The sequence below is a fragment of the Muntiacus reevesi genome, chromosome 3 (genome assembly GCF_963930625.1).
Source record: "Muntiacus reevesi chromosome 3, mMunRee1.1, whole genome shotgun sequence".
Classification (NCBI taxonomy): Eukaryota; Metazoa; Chordata; class Mammalia; order Artiodactyla; family Cervidae; genus Muntiacus; species Muntiacus reevesi.
In genome coordinates this window covers 256,510,657-256,520,739 of record NC_089251.1, presented here as the reverse complement: position 1 = coordinate 256,520,739, position 10,083 = coordinate 256,510,657, and positions in this window count along the sequence as shown.

Sequence of the window (10,083 nt, the reverse complement as noted above, 5' to 3'; positions counted from 1 at the left end):
TTTTTAACTTTATTAGATATTACAAAATTCCCCTCTATAGGGATTATAATATTTTGCCTTCACATCAGTAGGACAATATATGTTTCTCCACAGCCTTACCAAAGTATATTGTCAAGCGTTTATGCTTTTGCTAGTCTTTCAATCATTCCATGTATTTGAGCTACTAGATATCTTTTTCTGTGAACTTTTTATATCTTTTTTTCACTCAGGTTTTGGCCTTTTATCCTCTCACTTTTTATGATTCCTTTTATATATTAAGAAAATCGGTTCACTGTCTATTACATGTTGCAGATATTTTCTCCCAATTGGTCATTTGTCTTTCAAATTTGCTGATAATTTTTTCCCCATGCAAAAGTTTCATATGGTCAAATTTACCAACCTTTAATTTTATTACTTCTGAATTTTGAGTCATAAAGAGAAAAGTTTTCCCACACCGACGTTATAAGAAAATTCACTGATATTATCTCCTAGAACACAAATAGTTTCATTTTTTAATATTTAAATCTCTGATTCATTTGCAGTTTATTCTAGTGTTTTTATGGAAAGCACAGATCCAATTTTATCATTTTTTAAATGGCCAGTCTGTTTTCTCAACACCATTTATTTTAAAAGTCCATCTTTCCCACAGAGAATTTAGATGTCATCTTTACTAGGTAACAAATTTCAACATGTGTTAGATCTGTTCTTGGCATTTCCATTCTTTCCATAAGACTTTCTAATCAAGCACTAATACCACACGGCTTCCCTGGCGGCTCAGCTGGTAAAGAATCTGCCTGCAATGTGGGAAACCTTCGTTCAATTCCTGGATTGAGAAGATCCCTGGAGAAGGGAATGGCTACTCACTCCAGGGTTCTGGCCTGGAGAATTTCATGGACTGTACAGTCCATGGGGTTGCAAAAAGTTTGACACAACTGAGCGACTTCCACTAGAGTACCATACTAGTTTAATTGTAGCAGTTTTATAGTATGTTTTAATATCTCCCTCATTGCTGTTTTTTTAGAGCTTTTCTAGTTTCTTCTTCATGATTTTTTCTACATCAACTTTATTACCAACTTGTCTAACTCCAAACGAAAAAGAAAGTTATTGACACTGTTCTTGGGATCATGCTGAATTGATATCCCTATAATGTGGAGTTTGCCCCTAAGAACAAAGAATGTCATTTCACTTGTTCAAGTGTTCAAAGTTCTTCTCATACAGTCCTTTCATATTTCATAAGGTTATTCCTATTTTATGCTGCATTGCACATAGGTTTTCCTCTTTCATCAAATCTTCTAACCAAAATACATAAACTATTGATTTTTGTACCTTAAGTTTATATCTTATTACAATGTATCAATATATCCCAAACCACATAAGCACATTGTTGCCTCCATAATTGGAGTAAATGAGAATTTGAGAGATTTCAAGGTCACCCACAATTTATTACCTAACCTAATGAAATCTAGTAGCTTTCAAAATCTTGGTTAAAGAATTTATTACTGCTGGTTTTAAGGGTGAATAAAATTTAATGATTACAATGTTTTGAAATGTTCCAGTTAAAACATAAACAGTAAGAGAAATACTGGTTTTATTATACAGTTTAAATCAGTTTTTAAACTGATTTAAAATTTAAAATAAGTAATATTTTTTAGAAATAAAATGAATGAATGTTCATGCTTCAGATAGTGCAATGCCAAGATTACTACTACCTCAGATACCATATTTTAAAAATTAAAGTTCACACTTACTGAGTGAACAAACAGATGGATAAATACTAATCGGCACTAGGCCACATTTATCCATTGGAGTAATGAATGCCACCTCATTTTCATTTGGTCAAGAAGAAAAATCTAAGCAGTTTCGATCTACAAACATCAATATTTCTTACTGATAGATGAAATAAAATCAGAAAAGCAAACAACTTTTATTGATGGTTTTCCCTTTAACTGCTAAATCTGCTTTCTGACAGGCAATGAAATAATAACACATAATATCAGAATCAAATTTTGTAATCACCAACAGGAACTCTGGAAACTAAATGAAGATGAAGCCCCCACACATGGGATGTACTTGAAATTTTAAATAGTAAAATGAGGTCATCTCAAATAGCTATTTTTAGCCCAAACACATAAGCCAAAGAACACTAAATACAAATCAATTAAGTTGTCAGAAAATCTCTTCAACTCCAGCCCTCTAATGTGAAAACTATGCCATGCAAAATTGCTGAGGTTAAAATTGCAACACCATTTTAGAAAGGATTTAATTTTTTTAATGCACACAGAAAGGAAAACTTTCAGTTGAAGTAAATGTCTTTGAGTTCTTTACATAAACAAGTTTTGAATGTAGTAACGAGAAAGAACCTACTGGATTTTATATTAGAACTAGCTCGCCTAACATTAAAATAATCAAATTGCAAAGATGCCTTCCCCTTCACCTAATTCTACATTCACCTTTCACTTTTATATCTAACAGTCAATCCCAAGGTATTTCATCCCATCTCCTTGAAAAGCACTTTAATATTCTTTTCCTTCTATAGTAATAACTTAATAAGAGTGTGTAATTTTGCCTCACTTTTCTTTCTTTGAGAGTTTTTAGGGAATAACAATAAATGAAGCTTTTGCTATTTAATAGAATTTGGCCACAGCTTTATTAAACTTCACAGAACTCCATCAAGTTCATTTTTATATAAGGCTGAATATAACAACTCAAAAACCAATTCAAACCATTCATGAGGTTATACGGTTCCAGGTGGGTTTAAGTGTAGTCTTTAGAACAGACCAGAATCAGAAAATATTAGTTATGTAAAATTTTTAAAAGATTCTATAAAACCACAAAAAATTGAACTTTAAAAACTATTAAGAACACATGATATTTAAAAGGTAAGGAGAAACCGACTGACATCATTCCAGTTCAAGATAAAGCTTCCAATCTGTTCTCTTTAACAGCCAAACAAACCTATCCCCGTTATGGAAGATCCATCATTCCAAAATTTCAAACAACCCTTTTTTCCCCTAATCAGAAGTCTGTACAACAGTGAAAAACATATCTGACAAAACAGACCTCTTGTCATTTATTGCTGTTTACCCTTGAATGCATTTCACAGCTTGAATAAGTCTTTGTTTTACCAACTGCAACCCACAAAAAAAGCTCACTTGTCAACCCACATAGAAAATAACTCAAATTGTTTCTTTACAACTGGAGATTATAGAGTGGTGGTAACCCTTTCATTCAGAGTACCTTAGCAATGCCAATTTATTTCTGACTTTCACATTTTAAAGCATCCAAATCAGATGGTTTGGTAACTCTCAAATAAAATTTCCTAGTAAGCATTTAAAAAATAAGAATCAAAAAGTGGTTCTTTGTCACCAAGGTCATGCAGAAAAATGTAGGAGTAACCAACTGCTCAATGAGTAAGTGCATTTACATTAAAGGTTAATATATTCAGTCTTTCAGTTCAAGAATAAACCATCTGGTTTCAAATGCAGAGTTGAAACGAGCCTATAAAAAGGTAAGAATTCTTGAAAACAGCTCAGAAATATACATCCAGTAACTTCAAGTATTCACTACCTTCTTTAAAAAAATAAAAGGTTATGACTTATATTCAAACCTACCAAATGAACATCTGCCCTCCACACATCACTGACACACAGGTGAGTAGGGTGTTACTATCTCTAGACTTCCATCTACCAAGAGTTGTCATTTTAATGTGTCAGGACCGAAGTCAGGTAGACCTATGCCTGACTAAGAAAATATATTCTTCATCTATCGTCTTCCCTCCATCCCTGGGCATCTCCCTCTCCATCTTGTGGGCACAGGGCCATGCAGGGTTGTAATAGGAGACGTAGGAACCTGTGGCCTCATCTTCATGACACCCCTGAGAAGCACTGCCAGTTTTTGATTTCCCAGCAATCGCTTGCTACCCCTCCGATACCTCTGTTACAGTGTCTACCAAATGGAAAAAACCACTTTCATAACCTTGTGGAAACTCACCAAAGAACTTCAAACAAGGTCCAAAATTAAACATTAAACCACAATCCTTTGGTGCCCCGAAGTCCTTTGTGTCAGTTATCTATTGCAATTTAGCAAACCACCCCAAAACTGAGGCCTCAAAATAGCGATGTATGGCATCTCACAATTCTGAAGTTACTTCTTCTATTCCATACGGTGTTGGTTAGGGTTCCCTGACACAGCTGCATTTCTTTGGTAGCTGAGCAGGAACTGGGTCATCCAAGAAAACCTCACTCATATAGCTAGGAACTGGTCCTGACTGTCAGCTGGACAACTCAATTTTTCTCCAGGTGGCATCTCTCTCCATATGGTGACTCATGTTCCAGGGCCTCCCCACCGTGGTTCTTCTCACTGGCAGGATGGCCTGGATTTCCCTATATCGTGGCAGCTGGATTCCAAAAGAGCAAGAGCAAAATTGCCACTCCCTCAAAACGAGGCCCAGAGCTGGCTCAGCATCACTTTTTTGTCTTCGGTATTCTACTGGTTAGAACCAGTCACAAGGCCAACCCAACTCAAGGTGGGCAGGGTGTTTGGGAGATAGGTTGCAACTCTGGTAGGAGTGGAATGCATACTCAGAAAAAGGAGGAATTGTTGTGCAGCTATTTTGGGAGACTATCTACCACATCTTAAGCACAATTTGCATGAAAATTCCTCTAAAGAAGAGGAAAAGGGGTCCTTAAATAATAGGGCAACTTATGTTCACTTGACTCTTTGCTTGCACAGGAAACAGATATTAAATGACACAAGGAAGAAATGTCAAGAAAAGTCTATTTTTACTGGAGTGGGTAGCCATTCCCTTCTCCAGAGGATCTTCTCAACCCAGGGATCGAACCTGAGCCTCCTGCATTGCAGGCGGACTCTTTACCATCTGAGCCACCTGAAAAGCCCATGATACATAAAAATCAGGACAGCATGACATGCTTCTTTTATTCTTAATATTACTCAGTTCCATGATTACTAAAAATTGCTAAAAAAAAAAAAAAAATGCCACTGCAGTAACTAATGAGTTACACAGCTCTACCAGACCTCCCCAGCTTGGCTTGCTTTCAATGGCAATCAGTCATATTCTGTTGCAGTAAACACAGAGGTCCAGAAATTGGAACAGTGCTATGAAAGGGAGTCAGACCATCTTTCCCAAAACCACAAATTAGATAGGAGCATCTATTACTACATTGGTAGCCATGTTAATATTTAGTTAATACTTACACTGTTTTCATCCTTCAGTAATTACTTAAGCCTTGCCAGGTTGTAGTCATGTTTGGAAAGAAAACAATACTATGGTATCAATTCCTACTTTCGAGTGCCATTTCAAAATTACAACCAAAGTAGGAAATTATTGGGCTTCCCAGGTGGTGCTAGTGGCAAAGAACCCACCTGCCAATGGAAGAGACATAAAAGTCATTGGTTGATCCCTGGGTTGGGAAGATCCCCTGCAACCCACTCCAGTATTCTTGCCTGGAGAATCCCATGGATAGAGAAGCCTGATGGGCTACAGTCCATGGGGTCACAAAGAATCAGAGTGAAGTGACTTATTGCTTCCCCCAATAACCCCCTTTCTGATGGCCAGGAGATAGAAGGAAATTTGAAATAAAAAAGGAGAGCTCCCTAGAAGAATAAGTTGTGTACCTTCCTATACACAAAAGCCTCAGCTAGCCTCTATAGCCTTTCTCTTCAAAAGAGTCAACAGTAATTTGACTGTGGTGAGTTATTCTTTGGAAATCATATGGAATGATGGAAATGCCATCAAATGAGACAGGGAAGACTGCAGCAAAAGCAGGTTTGGAAGGGAAGAGCTTTGAACATGTCTAATTTGAGATGCTTGTTAGACATCCAAGTGGAGAAGTCAAGTCAGCAGTTAAATACTGAGTTCAGTAGTTCAGGCTCTGGGCTGGAGATATAAACTTGGAATTTGTTGGCATCTACTTGGTATATCAGCTATGAGAATGGATACAACCACCAAGGGAGTGAGTGTGTTGGAATACTTCAGCAATAGGAGGGAAGGGAGAAAAGGGAGCAACAGTTAATGAGACTGCGAACTGGCCAGTGTGCCCAGATGAAAACCGCAGAACCATGTGAAGTAAGGGTATTAAGGAAAAGGGAGTGTCATATGACTAGTGTCATATGCTCTCAAAGGTCAAGTAAGATGAAGACTGAGAAATAACCATTAAAAAGCAAAGCAAAAAAAAAAAAAAAAACCGCATTATTTCACAAGCACAATGTCAAACTGCCCTGTGAGACAGCATGTAATCATGCTCTAATAACCACATAAATTTAAATTTTCTAGTCCCGTACTCTTCTACTTAAGTTTAAAGGAAAAACTATTAAGTAAACTGGGTTTCTGTCAGACACAAGTAAAAACGTTATTTTTTGATTCCCAAAATCAACATGGCATGACCATATGCCTTATGCTTAGTTACCTCAATAACAGCAACTCCTACAGTGCAGGACACAGACTGTTGTTAAGATCATACCCGAGGCACCAGTGCCCATCTGTTTGAAGTCTCCTTTTCCCATCTTCCTTATCTACAGAAAATAATCTGAACAAAAGAAAAAAAATATCAAAGATAATACAAGTCAGAAGCTAACCATAAACTGTAAGAGCAACACTTACAGTTTGCAACATCCCAAAGACTAAAATAAAAGTTTCACTGAGGAAAAAACTTAACTGTCTTGAGTTCTTATGTTTAAGTATCTTTTTACCCCAATCATATAACAAGGCAAAGATGAAGATCTACCATAAGGAATCACACACTCTCAGAAAAGAACTTTACCCACTGTCTGACACCTATGTGTTACATATGGCAACTAAATAGCATAAATGCTAAGAATGTTACTGTTACATTAACAGGGCTGCAAGGATGCTGGACTCTTAAAATGCTATAGTAACTCATTTTTCTCAGAACCGAAAAAAAAAGAAAGAAAAAAAGGAAGAGATCAAAATAATAAACTCCCTAGCATTTCATCACATTTCCCTCGATGCCATGATTTCCTTCAAGTCCATAACACTATTATCTTGTCATCCATCTTCCAGTTACAAGAATAAAAGTGTTTATTCCTCTGCATATTAGCTATATTTCTAATGAAGCTGTGCACAAATAGAACTGTATTTTCCTTATGATTGAGATTATGATTTCAGAGTTCTGAAGGAAGACATATTTTAAGATTATTTTCCAAGATGAAACACACTCACTCAACAATGAGATATGCATGGAACGCTAGTTCATGGGAGACAGCACTGCAGGGTTTGTGATTTCAAACCACAGCTCCTGCTTACGAGGAGGTATGACCCTTGTACAGCCATAAAAACACATGTACCTAAAAGGTAACAATAAAAAGCTGGGCAACATGAGCAGCAAGTGAGTGATACAGAAAATAAGTGTTATGGAACCTGAGTCTGCAAAAGATGACTCCCAAGAGATGTGGTCTAGACAGTCTCCAAAAGCCAATGAGTGTCCCCCAGGGCTTTTCAGAAGGAGTAGGAACTGAACCTAGAGGCAAGAGGCAAGACATGGCACAGACAAAGATGCAGAGGCGAGGTGATTCTGGGTTGATGACTAGACATGACCAGTTGAAGTGGAAAATTCAAATTAGAAAATGGAAAAGAGAAGGAAACAAACGGCAGAATGCTAAGGACAGCATGGGTGCTCTTCTTTCCCTCTCATTTCCTGCTTCTTCTCCCCGTGCCCCATGCCACCCTCTGCCTGGCTTTGGATTAGCCATGACCTCTAGAGTCAGAGGAGAACGCAATGGCACCCCACTCCAGTACTCTTGCCTGGAAACTCCCATGAACAGAGGAGCCTGGTAGGCTGCAGTCCATGGGGTTGCGAAGAGTCGGACACAACTGACTTCACTTTCACTTTTCACTTTCATTCATTGGAGAAGGAAACGGTAACCCGTTCCAGTGTTCTTGCCTGGAGAATCCCAGGGATGGCGGAGCCTGGTGGGCTGCCGTCTATGGGGTCGCACAGAGTCGGACACATCTGAAGCAACTTAGCAGCAGCAGCAGCAGCTAGAGTCAGGAAAACCTGAATCCCAACTACACTTCTCAGTACCTGTACAACCTCAGAAAGTTATTTAACTATCAGGGCCTCAGTTTTCTTATATGTGAATAATGACAAGCATATCTATTTTAAAAGTCTTACACTTTTTACATTTATATGCATAGTAATAATAATATGCAGTACTGTATTATATACCATGGTCAGATCATTTGCAGTGTCTCATTTAGACCTTAGTTAATCCTCAGCTGCCCTCAGAGTACATATTATTTCCTTTGTGCACTGAGAAAATTGATAATCAGGTCAAATTACTTGTCCCAAACCATGAAGACAAAAATTGGCAAAGCAAGAATGGATCAGAGGTGCTGCTGACCCAAAGTCCTCATTCTTAGCTACTCTGATACAAGAGAGATAATAAATGCAAGGTAGGAAATGGCAACCCACTCCAGTATTCTTGCCTGGATAATCCCATGGATGGAGGAGCCTGGTGGGCTATAGTCCCTGAGGTTGCAAAGAGTCGGACACGACTGAGCGACTTAACTTTCACTTTTCACTGCCCAAAATTCTATGAGATATTTTTTATCTGTTATTCTTGTTTTTCTTGCTATTATCATTATTATAGATGAGAAAACTGAAATCCAGAGATTTTATTTAACTTTCCCCATGTGATATTGCAGGCAAATCACAGCAAAAATAGACTAGAGTCTGATTAGCAAAGTTCTTAGATTTCAAGTTAAAAAATTTGTTCATTTTCTCCATTAGTAGAGCACCATTGCCGTTTGCTTAATGTAGGAAGAGAATAATAAAGGCACTCCTTTAGAAGGGCCCATCATCCCTAACAGAATCAAAATGTTCTGTCTTTGGAAAGACACAAATGACTATCATCATTTTGTTATATATGTTGAACATAGTTCTTCCCTCTTGTCTTGATAGAAGTTCCTTAAGAGGAAAATTTATTTCCTATATATCTTTATATATCCAGAGCTTAGCATAAATTTATGTACCTTAGTGCATATGCAAAAGTGTTTGATTGCAAAAAGAATGGATGAATGAAATGACTATATTGAGTTCAAATGGAAGCACTTTTAGGAGTCCACATGGCAGCTTAAGGGATTTATGAACCTCACTCAAATTTATTTAAAATGTAGACTGTACATGCTTACGTGCATTTTCAAGAAAGAAGTTCTACATTTTTGGTCAGATTCTCAGAAAAATCCAGGACCTCATAAACATTAAATACCATTAGACTCAGGTAGGAAGACCAGTTAAAAGTGATCGAATTTGTTCAGGGAAAGAAAAATAAACTAGTGATATTGCAATAGACATGGAAAGAATAACACGGTTAATGACATTCCATAAATAAATCCACAGAATTTGACACCAAAAACCAGAGGTCACATGGAAATACAGAATAGACTTGTGGCTGCCAAGAATGAAGGGGGTTGAGGGAAGGAGGGTTTGGGATTAGCAGCTATAATAATAAACTATTATATGTAGGATTGATAAACAGTAAGGTATTACTGTATCTCACAGGAAGCTATATGCAATAAACTGTAATAAACATAGTGGAAAAGAATACATATGTATAACGGAGTCACTTTGGTGTATAGCAGAAATTAACACAACAATGTAAGTCAACTATACTTCAATAAAACTAAAAAATAAAACAGTAGTCATCGGGTCTAGCATAATAATACTGTGTGGTGTCATTGTAATGGCTAGTTCCAAGGAGAGATGGCAGAGATATAACTTGTCCAGCTACCTGACTTCTTTCATAAATACTAGAAAGTCTTCAGAAATTAAAAATGCATAGATCATATTCTTACAATCCTACAGTGAAAGCAGACACTCTTTTTGCAAGTGAGAGTCTACAAACGTTTATTGAATTCTGATATATGTGAAGAAATTAAAACTAGAGACACAGAGACAAGGAGTAGCAATTTTGTCCCTTTTTGCTGGAAAATTGGAGAAATCTTGTTTAATGAGAAGAAAAAGCCCAGAGATTTTTAAAGTATACTTAATGAATCACTAACATGATATGGATCAAACCATAGACAATGGCCTCTCTAGTAAGACTGAGAGTGTATATTTGTCTCTA